General features: G+C 39.9%; 1 pseudogene; it reads right to left on the bottom strand.

The window, feature by feature from the left end:
* Positions 1-3,521: 3,521 nt before the first annotated feature.
* Positions 3,522-18,198, bottom strand: LOC137990830 (deoxyhypusine synthase-like; annotated as a pseudogene).
* Positions 18,199-19,158: the final 960 nt, after the last annotated feature.

The following is a 19,158-nucleotide window of genomic DNA, read 5'->3' as shown; positions in this document are numbered from 1 at the left end:
TTAATTTTTTCGAATTAAAACCCATAATTTGGTACCTCTTAGGGGTGAAGAAAATTTCATACCACGCCCACAAGACAGGCTTGGTACCTCTTAGGGAATTTCGGACGAACACCCCCGTCATTTTTATATGGGAGTCCGCCCGGGGGATACAACTCCGTGGTTGTTCCCCCCGCCGGATACAACAGCATGTAAACTTTAACGCCGGAGCATTTTCTGCAGCAAATGTTACGATCAGTTTTACAGTTGCAAATGATTCTGTATTCGTTATCGAGGTTATAAAGGCGTATTCTTCCTTTTTCAGGTACTTTGAAACATTTGTAAATTGTTTATTCGGCAGGCTTGTGAATAAGGAAGTTATGTTTTCATGGTGCCGTCTTTGTTTGTTTGTCCAAGTTGCTGCGATTGTTGAAGGGAAAGTCTAAATATATAACAAAACACTTTATGTCTGGTCCCTCGGGGAACTAGTTAGTTTTGTTTTCCCTCGGGACTCTCTAGAAAACAAAACTAACTGTTTCCCTCGGGACCATACATTAAGTGAAAAGTATGCACAATATCTCGTCTCGAGCAGGGGTTGGATCGATTTGGATAATAAAGGCAGCAAACACGGACAAAACTGTACCTTGATAATTGTTTGGTTGAATCAATGCGAGTTTCGATCCAGAGCAAAGGTTTCTTTTCCCCTGGCCTTCATTCCAGAATGAAAGTGAGTACTATGCGCAGTTTAGACAGGTGTGCTTTCCCGCTCGATTTGGTCCACGCGTTGTCGGTCCTAACTAAAGTTACTGTGAGTACCTTGTTTTTTCTAGCTCCTGGCTCCGTCTCGCAAAGGATAAAAGTTAATTATTTTCTTTGTGGTGCCCTTCATGATGATTTTCGCACCTTACTTCAGTTATATTAATACTAGAGATAAGGAGTGAAGTGGCCTTAAAGGCTTATCCTTGTGATGGCTATGGCAGGACGTCTGATCGATTTTTGCTGCGAACAGCGTTGCTTCACTATGTGATGTAAAAAGCCCTCCACAACCCACAATCCCTTGATTCGCTTAGACGAAATGATCAACATTTTCAATCTCCCTACTAAAACAAAAATGACGTAAAGTACGACTATAATACATTTAAGTGTAAGAGTGTAATAACAAACGCATGAATACTTTAATAATATGCATGAATTTCTCCATTCTGACTGGTTAAGAGAAATGCATAAAAGAGGTAACTCAATGCAAAAGACGTAACAATAACCTCTTAGTACTAACCGAGGGCGATTGCCGTACGGAGGAATATTGGCCCGAGGTCGTGGCTAATATTACAATATTCCCCGTTACGGTCCCGCGCAAGTGAGGTTAGCAAGTTATTTATTACATGGCATCGTTTCTCATTCTCGTCACCACAGCCTCGGATCAACCCGAGGCTCTGGGAAACTCTGTGTAGAACATGCGCAGTAGGGCTCTTATAGCCAAAAATTGGCTATTTGAACCTTACGGCGCTTGCTCACTCCTCGTGCTAAAGTGAATGCACCAACGAGAGACGCTTTTGATTGTTCTTCACGAAAACCAATGAGAAGACACCTTGTTTCAGGGTTCCCCAGAGCTCTTCTCTCCCTACGTCAAGAGAAGAGCTCTGGGGTCGAGATTGATCGTTTCTTTGAGCGATGGGTCGCTTCTCCTAAGTTGGTGAATCTTCGTAATCTTCGTCTTCCTCCAGTGAACTTTGAAAGGTAACCTTTTACATGTAAAACTATATTCCGCTGGCTATAATTGTACTGTTGTGATGAAAAATAAATTCCGCTTTTGAAAAACTTTTTCTTTCGCTCAACTTCAATTTCCCGCCGGGAGAGGGAAAACTACGGAAACGAACCGTTTCCATGGTAATGGTCCGTACTGTTAAAATCCCGACCAAAAACCAGTCAATCAGATTGCTCCATTTAGCCCGAGAATTTCTTGCCATAGCTTAAACATTCTAAGAAATCTAACAACAAAAACGCGTGATGACGCGATACGCGTGCGTTGCTCAAGGAAGCCGCGGTCACTACTTGGATGGGGGTCCGGCAATACCCCGTGCTGTACACACCGGGAAGTCACGCTGTTTGCTATCTAGCTAGGCTACTCCCAAAAAACTGATATTGCATTATAACTCGTGTCTTCCATAATAGGCCTTTTTCGATATATTATAATTCAGCTTGATAGTGAGGCAGTGAGGACAAAGGAAAGTGGATGATATGTAAATATTTTTCACATTCATTCCAACGTGTTTCTATTGTTTTTGTCCTCACTATCAAGCTGAATATTTGATATTTCGAAAATGGCATATTGTTTTTAATAAAATTATTAGCAACTAGATAACAGTCATTAGTAAAATCCAACTAGTGGTCTATTATCAATGCTGTGTTCTGATTGGTTGAGCTACTAATAGGCTATTTGTTATAGCCCACTTGTAGCGAAAGCGCCGGTCATATTTGTAATGTTTTGGCGGCAGAAAAGGATTAAAGTCTAGCTTTAACTAGCGAAAGATGTTTTGTCTCGATATTTTTTTGACCAACTAGTTGGATTTTACTAAAACAATTATTCCTCTCGCCCTCATGGCCTCAGAATCAATAGCCCATTCGGCCTTCGGCCTCGTGGGCTATTGACTCAGAGCCCATTCGGGCTCGAGGAATAATTGTTAAAAATACTTATAGGTGGTACCTTCATTACTGAATAAATACTGGGAAAGGATACGAAACCATTTTCCCTAAAATATACAACCACTTTCAAATGCATCGCCGATGACAAAACAGGAATCGAACCATAGTTAATCTAGGGACTGGTTATGAAACCTTAAAACCTTCAAAAGCGAGAACAATATTGTCGCAATCGATGTTGAATTGACCGTGACCCTGCACAATCTTTTGTTTTGGTCTCGCACGGGTTCCCAAATTAGTCGCGCATAATTTAATCGAAAGATTTGATTGGTTATCGTATCGAACAAAAGTGTGTTTTGTGCAGGGTCAAGGCCAAAAATACGGACAAAAACATCAAACAAAGGAACTTGTCGAGTTTCATAACCATCGCCATGCATTAACTATGATCGAACTCACCTCACTAATCCTTGATTACTGGTATTATTGTTATTGTTATTATTATTATTGTTATTATTCACATGATTTTGCTCGTGTAATTTTGGTCGTTTTTGAAAAAAATTACTCGTGCTCATTTATTCCAAATTGCATTCAAAATCGGGCCGCAACGACTGCCGGGATTGGTTCAGAAAACAATGGACACAAAAAACGATACAAAAGAAACAATGGAGCCTAACCCTAAGAACAAGAGAGCTGTGTCCTAAAGAGATTCAATGAAATTAGAGGTTGAAATGCCGTGGATACTTGGAGGAGGTCTTTCAACACGGGCAAGATATGGTCAAATTTGTTAGTTCCTGTAAACATGCGAGCAGCAAAGGTCTGTAGTGTTTGAAGTATGAGGAACAGTGGAACAGTACAGCAATTTACTGAAGAGCAAGGCGTCAACTGAAGACCATTCTTGTCCCCAGAGCCCTCCGTTTCTTTTAGCAACGAGCTGTTTCCTTGATACCAAACGCCTACTTGCTTGTTTTGAAATTCCGGGCAAATGTCTCGGCAACAAGAAGCGGGAAAACAATAGTAGCGTCGGCGTAAACCTGGCAGGAAGTTTCAAACAAAGGTTTTCGAATTACGTTTGAAAAATCACATTCTCTTCTGCAACATTCTTCTAGTTTAATGTTACGCATTTCTTGCGTATTGATTGGTATGCTGTGCGCAAACTTCAAGGTCAGCCAGCCTCGTCGAAGCGGGTTGGATAGTTGACCGACAATACTGGTGAATAAAAACCATCTACCAGTTGGGTTATCGAGCCGAATATTGCGGCCCTCAAAATGCTTAGGAGAAAGTGTAGGGAAGTAAAGTTGAGTATATTCATTCACCAATCTCTCTGGGGCATTCCAAGACTAATTTTGCAATTATTATACCATGACAAGGACTTTGACCATACTGCTTGTTACATAGGGAAGGAGACAGTGCAGCCCAGTGGTTATGGCTCTTGCCTCGAGATCCGGGTTCAACACCCTTTCTGATCACTCCTTGAATTTGATCCTGTCAGTCCCTGGTTCAACTCAGGGTTTTCGAAAGCTTTGCACAGTACCGGATTTGATAACGAAAGTACCGGACGTGGTTATTTTCCGTTGTACGACTGATTGCAAGTGTATTGGGAGCGAAGCCTCAAGGAGGTCTGAAACTCTCAGAAATACTGGTTACATTCTTGAGATTGGAGAAAAAAACCAGAAAAGTTAACTTACCGTGTGAATAAAATGGTATTAAATCGATAATTATGTTTGGTAAGCAAGTGCATTGGAACGCGATGAGACTTCTTGTTAGTTTGCAGGATTTATTGCACGATTGTCTAAGTGTTTCTTCAGCCCATGGCTTTCTGAGATACTCAAGTCCAAAAAAAAAAAAAGCCAACAAATCTAAAAATTTATAGCGTCAAAGTACCGGACGTGAAGTGGTAAACAACCAGACGAAACGTCCGGCCTCACCAGCATCCGATCGATTAGGGATATCCCCATACCTTCGTCGAATTTGAGCTTCCGAGAAAGGCGATCCTGAAAACCATAATATGCGCGTCGATTCAAATCCACCAATCAGCGTATCGCGACCGTTGACAGTTCAAAACCACAACTCTACCACGATACGCTGATTAGTGGATTTCAATCGACGCGCATACCTCAAATGCCTTTGGCCGAGAATTTTGCACCGATCATGTTAAGAAAGCTTTATTACGGTTTTCAGGATCGCTTTTCTCGGTGAATTGTCGGAAGATGAAGCTCAAATTCGGCGAAGGTATGGGGCCATCCCTAATCGATTGTGTCTGTCTCAAATTAGCGCCATAAGGTGCTAGAACAACTAGACACGTCGATAAAGATTGTACTTGATTTATTTCCGAATACTGAGAGTAATGATAGAGATACCTTGACTGGAGAGGCAGTACTTTTAATCTTTCCCCATGATACGGCCTCGTCTGGCTTTGCTCCTGTGTCACTCCCATCAAACTCCTGGCCAGTGTTCACAAACACCGAGAAGTCAGCTCCGTTGCGCTAAACAAACACAAATGGTACCAAAAGGGTTGACATTTGACGTTTTTTTCTTACGTTTTTCAGGCAGTTTGAGAGCTCCTTGACCTTCAAACCTCTTTTCAAAGCAAGGTCAAGAGCAACGGAGCTTTTCTTTGGAAAATTAGTTTTTTACACCTTTTACCCTTCCTTAACAGAAAATAAAAATTCATTTTATTTTACGGGAATTCAATAACAAATCAGGAAGAAATACAAATTTAGAACAAGCTAAATTAAACAGTTACCAACCTCTACCCGCCCAGCTGAGCCTTAGAAACGATTACTTAAAAGAAAACCTTAACTACACACAACTCTTTCCTATCAGCTTTCAAATCTACTGCGACCTTCACTTACAAAGCGGATCTGATGGTAATGCACCAATCACCACTCACCATCCTCACAACCAACCAAATTACTTTTTCAACGCTAAGTCACAACAAACACCAGAGCATCACTACATTCGTTTGAATTTCCAACCGTCACTTGACTCTGAAGATGACTTCCGCTCAGGTTATTAAAACCTCGATCACTGCCAACACTCCTTCTCGGGTCTCCTTTCACCCGGACGATCAAATTCCATCGAGGTTTGGCCCCGTCCACACGTATCGCTATTCGTTTGAAAACGCAACTTTTTTTCTCCGTTTTCAAAAAAATTCGAGTCCACACCTAGCGTTTTCGCATCGTTTTTACCCGTCCACACGTATACGATGAATCGATTTGAAAACGATAACCCCACTGCGCATGCTTGACGCATGAGTATTCGCTTTTACATTCAATCTCGTTCCCAGAGTCCACGTGTCTTTTGAACAAAAGACACGTGGGCTCTGGGAACGAGATTGTTTTACGTTAAGCTTTTACGATAACTATTTGGGCTAGAAGGTTCTCCCACAAAGCGCTGGTAGGTCCAGGTCTTACATAAAATCGTCGAGGTCTTGGCGGGCAACCACCAAATCGTTTCAACCTTCCGCCTATTGACACCGCTAGTGAAAGTAACCTAATAATGTTCTACCGCCTTCTGGAATGGTCAGCTTGAAGAAATAGCAAAGCTAAATTTGCTTGAAAACAGGCAATTAGATTTTGAAATAGCCCAACTTTTAAAGACGAGAAAGTGAAGCGCCTGTCCGATATCTTGAATACGTTAATAATATTGCGCGGAGTGCTGGAACTGACAGTTTCACGTAAGCGTTTTCGAAAAGTTCCGGTTTCGTCCGTCCACACGTACAAGCGAAAACACCGTTTTGAAAAAGTTCCACTCTGGAGAGCGTTTTTAAAAAGTGCCGTTTTCAGTCATCGTCTTCATCGGATACGTGTGGACGGAAGCCGTATGCGTTTAGAAAAAGTTGCGTTTTCAAATGAAAACGGATTCGAGTAGACGCACTCGGCTAGCAGAGCCTTTCTTTTGCTTGCTCCGGATTTTGGCGTTCTCGAGAAAGACTCTGCATGAATCGAGTAAAATCTTTATTGAGTGTGGCCTTCATGTTGCCAGGATACAGTCTTGAACCCAAGCCTCATATACCAGATCTCGCCGCCATCTTGGTTTTTCACGTACAGCGGGCTAAATTATAACCATCGGTTTTACCACTTAACGGATGCTCGCACTGGAAAAACCGGTTTGACGAGAGCAAACAAGATTGACTAGTCCAGAAGTTCGGGCTGCGGCGGCTTCGAAGAGTTGACGCGATTCAGGCAGAGCCTCCTTTTCTCCTCCTCAGTAAAGAAAAAGACAAATTTAAAGGAGGCTCTGCTCGCAGGGTGTCACCAATGTGGCTCTATTCCCAGAATAAGAGTACAATGTGGGTTGAGTTTGTTGGTTCTCTACTCTGCTCCGAGAGTTTTTTTCCCTGACACAACGGCTTTCCCCTCTCCTCAAAAACCAACATTTGATTTGATTTGAGTTAATTTGAGTTATTTATGGTGTGTCCAATTAGTGCCTAGTGCTACAGGACTTGACACTTCCCAAACTTTTCTACTTTTAGATGTTTGGAATAAACTTAATCGCAACTTTCTTATTTCCGTACAGATACCTTAGCCCTATCAATAGCTGGAAACAATTTCACCCAATTAAAAAAATACCAACCATCGCGTTAGTATTACATATGTGATGCTTGCTCAGTCCTCCTCCTAAAATTATCATTCCGGTATGTTTTGCATGCAGCACTGTATTATTCATTCTTTTAATATCTGAAAAACAAAACCAAACAAACAAATAATAAAATGAATCAGTTATACTTAATTCTCAATAATTTTCCAGGGAGCGTTTTCTCAGTTCGGTAACTCTTCATCTGGGGGTGGGGGTGGGGTACTTCCTATTAACGGGTTACTGGGGATGTGCCGCTGGATGGGGTTGCATTTTCACGACAGGATTGACTATAGTGGGGTTGCATTTTCAACAGAGTTCCCAACAGAGTTACTAGAATGGCATCGCAAATTATCGGTATTTTGGGGATAAGAAATTCTGGCTAGGGGGGTTTGAGAAACTCTTCATTTAGTACACCAAATGCGTCATTTCATTTTAGGGTGATCTAGTTTAAAGGCTTTATGAAAGTGACTAAGTTAGGGTTGCTAAAATCTCACTTACCTAAGAGACGAAGACAGGGTTTACGATTGGCCATAAAATAGATGTCTATAGGGGTAGGGGTTTCCAAGCGGCCAGCGGCACATACCCAGCAACAACTGACCCAAGTATGGGGGGACAAGGGGGGATGGGGTGGGGGAGGGGGGAGGGGCTCCTTATCCAAAACAATAACCTAGGACAGATTGCTCGAAGCCTGGTTAGTGCTAACCTTTGGTTAAGAGGTATCGGAACCTAAAGGTTTCCATGGTATTTAACGCTGATTAGTGCTAACCATGTGTTGAGCAACGAGAGCCTGGTCTGTTGTAAAAATAAAAATGAACATGAACAAGTGTAGTTATTTTTCATTAATTTGTGGTTTATATTTACCTTCTACAATGTCAATTACTAAACCAGGATTCTTGTAAGATTGAAAGTATAATGTATCTCCTATTGCACCATCTGTGAGGGCAGGACTGAACACTGGAATGTTATTCTGTTGAGAAATGTGCATTACACTGCATGTTATCAGTCAGTTACAGAACAAACTGGCCAAATATCTTGGTGAAAAGGTCACCATTAACCCATGCACAGGGTCATAAAGCAACTAAAGAGAACGTTTGGCTTCATTAATTTCATGTGCGGATGATTAGAGTGTCAGGTCTTCTCCAATAAGGACTATAAACCGCAGGCCTGCATCATCATCATCATCTTCATCATCATCATCATCATCATCATCATATCTATTTATTTACCCTCGAATTTTAGAGTAGCAAGGTGTAGCTAGGTCTCCAAGCTTTTATCCTCCCAACCATATGCCACAGAGGACAGACCACAACACCAGGAACTCCATGCGTTACTCTTTGCTAATAGTGTGTGGCTTCTTTTACGCCCCACGCGGTTATGAACATTGAAGGGTTTCAAGACCGGCCTACGGTTTATTGTCCTTAGTTTAACCATTTGCAGATGTCATTACAAAGGCATCACTTTCTTCTCAGTTATTTAACCCTTTGACTACCAAGCCGGCCTGAACCGGCCATACTTAGTATTTTACTCTGTCTAACACCAGACGATTTTTTACTCGTCAATGGGGCACCCCTGGGAGTCCATGGGTTAAAGACCCTGAGGGTTGGTCCAGCCATAGTCAATACCACAACCTCCCGCATGGCAGCCCGGTGCTCAACCAACTGAACCACCGGTGCACAGTCTTCAAATCACTTAATAACCAGCAGTCTCAGAGAGACCGGCCCGGTCTACAGTGTTTATTGTCCTCATCCATGAAGCCACCAAGAAAAAAAGCAGCTCGCCCTACATTTTTTTTCCAAAGACTAATTTTGTTTGGTTTTGAAAAAAGATTCCTTATGCTTATTCATTCCAAGGAGAACTAGAAATCATGTGACAATGTATATAAAACAGTTGTGCATCATAAAACTTGAATTGCAATAAAAAAGCACATTTCCTTATTTTTACTCTGCATATCTCGATCACTTGACAGGATAATAGTAACAGCTTTTCATATTGTCATCTTACCTTGTAAGCCCAATACCAAACCGAGTCTGGATTATTGATTTCTTTACCCAGCCTTGCTATAACTTTAGAGGGAGTCCATTTTGTTCCCTAACATCAAAATGACGAGTGCAATATAAAACAGGAAAACAAACGTTTTGTATCTAAGCAACCTTATAGGCACATCCCCATAATACAGTAACAGTAGTAGTGGCACGTTTTTCAGTTGAATTACAGCTGTAGTACTGTTATGGTAGCAATTTGGCCAATGGAACTACTAAGGTAAACAAAATTTAGATCAATTATAAAAAGGGCTACCCATTCTCACGCTGGGTTGCCAACTTGAAGATGCCTACTACCGCAAAGTGCAGCAGTGCCTTTATTAACATAACATAACACAACACATTTACACAAATATCATTAAAAATTAACGTTACAACTGTATGCTGGCCTACTACTGGCTTTAAAGTGTCACTATTAAACACTGTCCCCAATGTCCATAATTCTACCACTACACTGGGTGGGTGGGAGGGATCTTGCACTAAGGTGGCAGAAGACAAAAACTGCATATGCTCAGTGCACATGTCTCAAAGCCAGGCAAGTGCCACAACCCAGACTCCCCAGTGCAGCGTGATAAATCTGTTTCCTGCTTCTTTCATGCTTCAGCCAGCGGGAAACTCTAAATAATTTCAAGGACAATCCTGCCCACATCTTAAAGAAGAATTCCAAATTGTTCCAAACTTGCATCTTAATTTGTTGTAATTAATATAATTTGCAAGTAATGAGGTGCTTACACATTTAGATTAATGTTACAAGTTGTCCCCTAACATCTAAAACATCAATATCTATTTACAGTTAGAAATAACAGACAAACCACGTTCTTCAAATAAACATAAAACATTGGTATGACATCTGTCAATAATAATAATAATAATAATAATAATAATAATAATAATAATAATAACAATAACAATAACAATAACAATAATAATAATAATAATAATAATAATAATAATAATAATAACAATAATAATAATAATATGGATTGTTATAATATGAAAATGGATAGTTACCGGAAGGAACAAAGTGGAATGCCGAAAGATGGAAAAAAGGGAATGTGATGGTAAATGATGGGGAAAAGTTGTACAAATGAATTGCACAGCAAGGAGACCAGATTTAACACTAGAAGATACAGAGAAGAAGGAGATTATGCTTTAGATGTCTCATGCCAGATTGAAGTGAACAGAGAAGAGAAAAGAACGGAAAAAAGAACAAAAGTACCAGCAACTGAGTTTCGAGCTACGTGAACAAATGGAAGGGTATACAGTGAAAGAGATACCAACGGTGATGGATTGTTTCGGAAGAGGAGTGACGAGAAAGAATTGGAAAGAACAGCAAGGGGAATGCAAAAAAAGTGCATTATGGGAGAGTAAAACGATTACGTCTGGACCACCTAGTGGCTTGAAATGTGCGATTTGAAAGGGAGGGAAGAAAATGGCTGACTCTACTGTATAGTCAGTTTATTATTATTATTTGTATTATTATTATTATTATTATTATTATTATTATTATTATTATTGCTATTATTATTATTGCTGTTTTTCACATACACTTGGAAGACAATGAAACAATGTAATACTGAGAAGCCTAAAAAAGTATGAATGTATTTTTATTGATACCAGCATGCTTTGCTCCTGTAGCATCTTGTCTCATATTGGTAAAATCCACTGCTCAAAGTTACAATAGTTGTTGTTCGGAACAATAAGGTTACCAATCCGATTTATTCCCTTTTTTCGAAGTTCGGCCCCACGTAATGAGAAATCTCCAAGATATGACGGGGCCATACATTTCATGAGGTCTTCTTCAATGCCTCCTGCTGTTGTTACTACGTAGTCAACCTGAAATGTGTTAATAGTTATGAATAACTACTGAAATATGTAAAGCCCAGTTCATCGAATGCCACAAGCAAGAAATATGGCATTCTTAGACAGACTGAAATTTTGGCTTGACGTGAATAATAACAGCATGGAAACTAAGTGGTAGAACACAAGTTGATTTAAAAGGGCAGGTACAAATGACAGGCCGGATCAACTCAGATTGCTCACCTCGGATCAAGCGAAAACAGTTTTGTAAGCCAGAACTATTCGATCTTTGCACCAATTTCACCAAGGTTAGCTAAAAGGTTACGGTTAGGGTGATTTCTTGAGGCCTTACCATTTTTTTTTATGTCAATCCAAGGTGAGCGATCTGAGTTGATCAGAGCTGATTTGGTCCAACTTTTGTAACTGCCTGATTTAAAAAGTAAATTGCTTTCATTAAACGTCATCCCTATCCCCATTAGCCATACAAGAATGGACACCTCAAATCTTTGATTACTGCCTTACCATGTTGTTTTTGAGAAGATATTTTATTGACTCTCTCACACCACTAGAGATCATATTTGAAGTGAATCCTAGGAATATTGTGCAGTTGTCAATTGGTCGCTCACCACCATCAAGATTCCTAACACCATCCCCAGGTTCTGGAATTGGTTCAAGTTTCTTCTTTATCTAAAAGTTGAATGAAATGAGTGTATATCTGAAGTGCAAAGATTATCTCAGTGGTGGGAGACAGCATGTTAAAGTGGCCAATGCCAAGTCTGACACTGTCAAGATATACAGGGGAGTTCCCCAGCCGGGTCTGTTTTAGGCCCCGTGTTCTTCAATATCATTTTGAACGACTTATTCTCCTTCGTTACAGAGGCTAAACTCTCGAACTATGCCGATGACAATCAATTAACTTCAAGTGATATAGCTCCAAGCGAGGATCAGGCTGTACTCGCTTGGGATTTAGGAGTCACCTCCAAATGGTTTTGTGATTGTGGTCTTACCCTGAACTTGGACAAATGCAAACTCCTAGTTTTGCCCGAACGAAAAAGTGATCAAGTAGAACTGGACATTGATGGTTCTCAAGTTAAAGCGACTGATAATGTTGAATTCTTACGTGTTGTAATTGACAATAAGTAAAACTTTAAGAGTCATATATCTAAGTCAATCGAGAAAGTAGGCAAACAAATTGGTGTACTTAATCAATTCAAACACATTCTTTCATTTTCGTCAAAGATACGTATATATAAGGCATTTATCATGCCACACTTTTCTTGTTGTAGTTCCATTTGGAATTGCTGTCTCAAAGAAGATAGTGACCGATTAGAGAGATTACACGAGAGGGCCCTCAGATACGAATTTAATGACTTTTCTAATGGATATGATAGTCTATGTTAAAAGATAGGTTGTACCCATTCAGTTGTAGACGGAAACAAGATATGCTTTATATAATTTTTAAAGCCCTCAACAACAACATGCCTCAGTACGTTCAATCTTTATTTAAAGTAAGAGAAAAAAAGAAAAATATCAGGGGCAAACACAAACTTGTTTTACCTGTAGCTTAAAGATCACAACTTACAGCCTTAAATCAACTTCTTACATTGCTGCTAAGGCATGGAATGCATTACCTGATAACGTAAAATCAGTGGACAAATTTGGCCTTTTCAGGAATGAGATAAGAAAACTAAGTAAGTTGTAATTTCATACCAGAATTTATATTTATACTTATAATTGTTCCGTTGAACAAGAGACCAAACATGCCAATACGGAGAAAGAACCGTATTTAATTTAACAAGACAATTTGATCTAAAATACAAAGAAATTGCGTTGGCACTTGGCCTTACAAATGTTCAAAAGAAAGAGAAAATAAACTTAGAAACTAACTGAAAACTTACTTCTTGACTGTCTCTGTAATTGAACGTACACTGTAGCAAACAGTCCGGTAAAACTTTAGCGAATCACTGGTTAGCAATTACAATAACTGGTTAGCAAACATGATGAACAACTGGTTAGCTTGGTTGTTTCTGCACAACTGAAAATCTTAGATTACGTGACTTTAAATCAAACGCTCTACGCGACGAGCCTTGCGACATATAAATTCAAGTGGAGCGCGCGAGCGATATTAAACGTAAACAGCGTGCACGTTTAACCAAACTCATAAAAACAAAGCTGAATGTTCAGCGACACAATAATACTATAATTTATATTCATACTTTTTTTCTATTTATTGCTAGAGTGCTAGAGGCCTAACAAGCCTCATTTTTACCCGAGTTTAAAAAAATTCATCATCATCAAGTGCAGGTTATGAATGACTGAGACAAGTGACCTGTTGCATTTTGCTGGACAATCTTAAGCAATTTGTCGCTTTTAAAAGACACCTGAAAAATTCAGGTGGCTCCAGTGGGATTGGAACCCATATCTGTGATGTCCATCTCTGTGATGCTGGTGCAATGCTCTTCCAACTGAGCTAATTTGTTGCGCTTATTTCTTCCTGTGAAGGACTTGATTAAGTTATAGCTCAGTTGGTAGAGCATTGCAATGACATCGCAGAGGTCATGGGTTCGAATCCTTTTGGAGCCAGCTGAATTTTTCAGGTGTCTATATGAGGCGAGATTGCTTAAATAATTTTCCAGATAAGTGTGCATTATGGGGGTCATTTCTCTCTTAAGTACTCATTGAAATGCTCATGCTTAAGTTGTTTATTATGACATTCTCTTACACACCCTTTGCCTTTAGACTTGCAACATCTAGAATCTTCCATCAATTAAGGTACATAAATCAGCATTTTTACATCACTCCTCCCAGTGATGACTGCGGGAGGAGCTCAGAGGGGTGATGTAAAATATTAGGCTTTGTGAAACATTAGGCCCATGAAGCTTAAATGCTCTATGCTGCTGGTTATTAATGTGCAAATTGCCGGGGGAGGTGGGGAGGGGAGACTCCCACATAAAAATGGGAGGAATGCTCGTTGGAAATTTTAAATTAAACCCCTAAAGAAGACCAATCTGGGCATGGCCGAGGCTTCTTTGACCCCTAAAAAAGGCCTTTTTACACATTATATGAATCAGTCGAGTAAATAAAAAGAATTAAAAAGAAACATAGAAAATATACACTTTCATATTTCGTCGCGTGCAACCCTAAAGTAGATCTTCAGGGCTACATATGATGGCGTTTTTCCCAGAACACCCTACGTGAGACCGAAAGTTACACCCCTAAGTGAGACGACGAGCATCCCTCCCCTTTTTATATGGGAGTCCGCCCCTCCTCCCCCAGGGCAAATTGTGTCATTAAATGTCTTTTGTTGAAAAACAAATTGGGAGCAATTCTGGAATTCCTGGCTGTTGTATTCTTGCAGCAGCATCCTTTGAAAAATGAGGCATATAACAATCAGAGGTTTCATTAGAAGCCGGTCACCGGTGGTATACCGCTGTCTGTTTGTCAGAAATTTGTCTCTCACCGCCGGCTACTCTGCCTTGATTTTCACTCAAACCCTTGTAAAAGATAAGAGTGACCGCCGCTTACATTGATTACCACAGTCACTACTGCAAAAGTTATTGAAAGCCCTGAACAATACACCCTATTCGTATGCAAATGAGAGAATGGGTATTCTAAAATAAAGATTGTCTTAAAAATTAGCATGTAAAAATGATTGTCATTTTGTGAAAACGGATTTTCTTTGGACAAAAATGAAAAGACACTTTCTGCCAATGAATTTGTATGGGTAATTACCATCGTTCAAGCGCAATTAATTTGGGATAAATCAGCTCGACTAAATTTTCAAAGGCAACCAAATTGCACAAGCCCGTAGGGCAGGGCGAGTGCAACTTGTAGTTCCTTTGAATAATTTGCGATCTGATTTGTCCCAAATTGCACGATAACTTGTTAATATACAGTACATGCAAAACCTTGACCCTCTTTGTATCAAGTGCTGTGTTTGTTGGTCTAATATCAGGAGACAGAGAAGTCAAGCTGCGCGTTTGTTTTAATACATCTTCGAGAGAGCGTGATCACAAGACCTTCAATAGGTATTTCTCATTGTGTCTACATTTACTAATCAACTCGTTGCGTTTCATCGAAGGAACTGCTCTGTTGCGTTTCATCGAAGGAAATAACAAAAGAAAACTGGCAAAAGGCAGCAAAGATAATGTCCAGAAGGAATGCAATTGTCCGAGGAATACCACGTGCCCATTACAAGGAAAATGCCTCTCAAGAGACATCGTGTATCAGGCAACGGTGAAGACCAGCGAAAAGGAAGAAAAGTACGTAGGACTCACAGCAACTGATTTCAAAGCAAGGTACGCAAACCATAAAGCATCGTTTAAAGCAAGAGCGAAGAGCAACTCAACTGAACTGAGCAAATACATTTGGCAATTAAAGGACAGCAAGACCGACTATACAATTTCGTGGAAAATTCTTTGTCACGCCTCGCATTATACTAACGCGACAAAACGTTGTAATTTATGCATAGCTGAAAAATATTACATCATATGCCAGCCGCAAACAGCAACACTCAATAAGCGCAACGAGTTGATTAGTAAATGTAGACACAATGAGAAATACCTATTGAAGAACGTTAGGTAAATAGGAGCGTGCAACACGAACGGCCATGTATGACTAAAAAGCGGTAATCTTCAACGAATAAAATCACTCTTGGTTACACACTGATGAGTGCAGGACAAACTGAACGTCCTGTACGAAACAGGCCTGTATGAAAACGAGAGGCAAAAGTATGATCGTGTCCTGATTATTCATTCATTTATACATATATATATATATATATACATACACCCGTTTTCAAAAACGTTGCAATTTCAAAGTATATATGATATACATATGCCTTTTGTTTTCTCATCAGAAAGGTGTTGACAGAAAAAAACAATAGGGGGCCATATTTACAAAAGGAAAGAACAATAGCTGGTGTCAAACCTTTTGAAGGCTTTGTTTGAATTTCACCAGTTTACCTCTTTGTAGCATCCACCATACCTTTTCTTCTCGTTTTTTTTTTTATAATTGAAAAGAATAAGGTATGTGAGAAAGGCAGTATCTTAACAACTTAACAACTCAGTGTTTTTTTTCCTAACTGAAAGAACTGCTCGGGTTATGAAGATGGTGATTACTAGTCAGCTCTTTTCCGAATTACCATGAAGAACAGAGCAGTTTCGCCACACATCTCAACTCAAAAGCCAAAAAAAAAAGTAGAACGTAAATTACTTTTGGAGAAAGTTAAGTTGTATAAGGTTTTCACATGACTGTCATCGCCGCCATGTTGGTGGACGAAAACAAAAGATCTTTCGTTAGCTTCTTTTGTTCGTCCACCAGAAGTCGTACTTTTCTTTATTTTGTTATTGGTGTCTCTAGAGGTTGGTTGAAAACTTCCTATATTTCATTACTTATGGCTTGATCTTTGAGTTTTGAAAGGTGTCTAACGAATTTATAATTGGATAATGTTTGTTGGGAATATTGTCTTCGCAATTCGCTTTGTTCTGGTCTTTCATATACCGGATCCGAAATAATTAATGCCCGTAAAACAAAAGAACAACGTGAACATAATAGCCAATTAGCAAGGCCTAATCGGAATAACAATAATTCTTTTGTCCTCCGCCATTTTAGTCCAGTATATGAAAGTCTACCCCAAAACACTTATTGTTTGCGATTTCTTGTCATCTCCACAAAGCCACGAGTTATTGTCAGCCTCCTGATGCAATAGCGAGGAAGCATGAGTAGCACTTTACTCATTGTTTTGCTTTTCTCGATTTCGGCCTTGCTGGCATGAACCCCGTGTGCATGGTGAATCATTCCAAGGCTTAAATGACTTAATGAGTCATAAATTTTGGTTGGTTCGAAGGTTGTTTTGTTGGTGGGTTTACAGACCACACCTCTTTGTGATTACTACCCGTGAAATATTAGTTCCCGTAACGAACATTTAAAAAAATTAGGATTAAAGAACTCCCGGTTGAATCAATTAAATACTGTTCCATTTCCCTCAAATAGCTTGTGGGATTTTTCTCGTCAATTTTTGAATATTATTTTTTTTAAAAGAAAAACGCATTGTTCTTTCAGCGTGAAATACACATGATCCGTGTCTCACCTTTCTGATGAGAAAACAAAAGGCATATATATATCATATATACTTTGAAATTGCAACGTTTTTGAAAACGGGTGTATATATATATATATATATATATATATATATATATATATATATATATATATATATATATATATTAACGCTTTTCTTGAAGGTCTCCTTTGAGCAAGGCCAAATTAGTGCAAAAAAGAATAATGAACTTGCCAGTGTCCCCCGCAGTTTCCAGTCTTGTAGTGCCCGTTTAAGTGGAATAAAAAAATACTGGAAAACTCGATCGAGTATCCGGAGAAAAACTAGATCGATAACCAACAAACTCAACAACGCATGACGCCGAACCGGTGAATCGAACTCAGCCAACATTGGTGGGAGATGTGTGCTCTCCATATTGAAACATACAGGACCAAATGAATGGACATGTTCTTCAGACGATGCCGCTACACGAACACATGCACAATAGTGTCCGGGGCTAAACTTGTAAGGTCTTACCATTTCGTTTACTTCGTCCACAGCCCTTCCGAAGTGTGCTGCCTGAAATCCTGATGTCCGGTACGAGTCAAGTAACGCGCGATAGTTCACGTCATTGCCGAAGTCATATCCTCTTACCTCTACCGAATCTTCAGGCACTGGATCGCTAGCCATGAGAATTGCATCTTTGACCATTTGCGGAATGTCAGTCATTTTTGGTTGTTGCCTCGGAAGAGGATGTGCTAATGGGCCATTTCCGAGTTGCTGTTTCTCGGTTGGTGCTCAACTATTGTGAAGGAAATGAGTTTGATTTGCATAAGATTACGCAACTCATTTGTGCACCAGGACTCGCTTTGAAACTGCACGAGGCATGCAGCAACACAAAACGAGGGGCCGAGGCCGGGGACAGGGATGAACAAGATGGTCGTCACGCAACGTTCTCATTTGCTTGTTTTCGCAAAATTGTTCTCAATGTTGTTGTCTTTTTTTATCATAAAACTGGATTCGATCCCTTGAGGTCCGATTTAGAATTGGCTAGCAAATTTCCTGCGCGACTCTGATTTTACTACAAACTGTTTGTACTAAAGTCCGACAACAACATTGACAATTACAACAACACGAGAGAACGTTGCGTGACTGCGTGACGACCATCGTGGAACTGTGATTCCGTTGTTGTTTTTTTTACGAAGTAAACATTACAATGCGATTTTTAAGTGTGGAGCTCAGCGAGTCTTCAGTGTCTCTGGCAGTTGGTGTATATTCCATAAACTCCAATTTCAGCAGTTTCGGAAATTCGCTTAATTTCGAAAAACAGAAAAACAAACGCCAGTTTTTGGAAAGACAAAGATGGATGCTCGCAAAAACCAACTGCTTAAAGGGACTATGTCATCTCAGGCGCATGCGTGTAGCAATGAAAGGCGCTTTGAAAAAGTCGGGCCAACTTTTTCAAATTCCGTCGAAGACTCAGTCAGCCTGTTTCAATCGCTTTCTATCACGTCCATCTCTAGCCGAGAAGCGACATTTACTTTCAAGGATCAATCTCTTGTAATTAAATAAGCTTTCTGTTTCGATATTTTTATTCGTTTTGGCTCCTGGATCACTATTTTCGTCATTTATAATGTCAAGTGCTGGCGGTCATCGGGCTGGTAGCGGACGAAAGAGGATATACGACAGCAGCGCGGCAAAAAGGAAAGTTTGGGATCCAGGACATAAAAGGATTTGGCTCGATGCTATTATTTATTCCTCCTGGGTCTCGGCGAAATTAAAATGTGAGTTCAATGCGGACTCAAAGTTTGCAAGCCATCTACTCTCTCTGGAACAAAGACGAAGGTAAGCCTGAGTTGGAATTGGTATGGTATTGTATGCAAATATAAGTATTTTTTTAATGATTGTTTTAATATCCTTTTATTCTAGGGAAAATAATTTTAAATTCTTCGCTAAAGCGGGACCACGCACAGACATTGATGATACTCCTCTTGGAAAGCGACGAAGGGTCGACCACAAGGATGTCCTTGAAGGTGTGTTTTCTTCCTTGTGTTCGCTAAAAAATTTCTCTACATTTACTCATTA

The sequence above is a fragment of the Montipora foliosa genome, chromosome 2 (genome assembly GCF_036669935.1).
Source record: "Montipora foliosa isolate CH-2021 chromosome 2, ASM3666993v2, whole genome shotgun sequence".
In the NCBI taxonomy this organism is placed as follows: domain Eukaryota; kingdom Metazoa; phylum Cnidaria; class Anthozoa; order Scleractinia; family Acroporidae; genus Montipora; species Montipora foliosa.
This window is presented reverse-complemented; position numbering and strand designations above follow the sequence as displayed.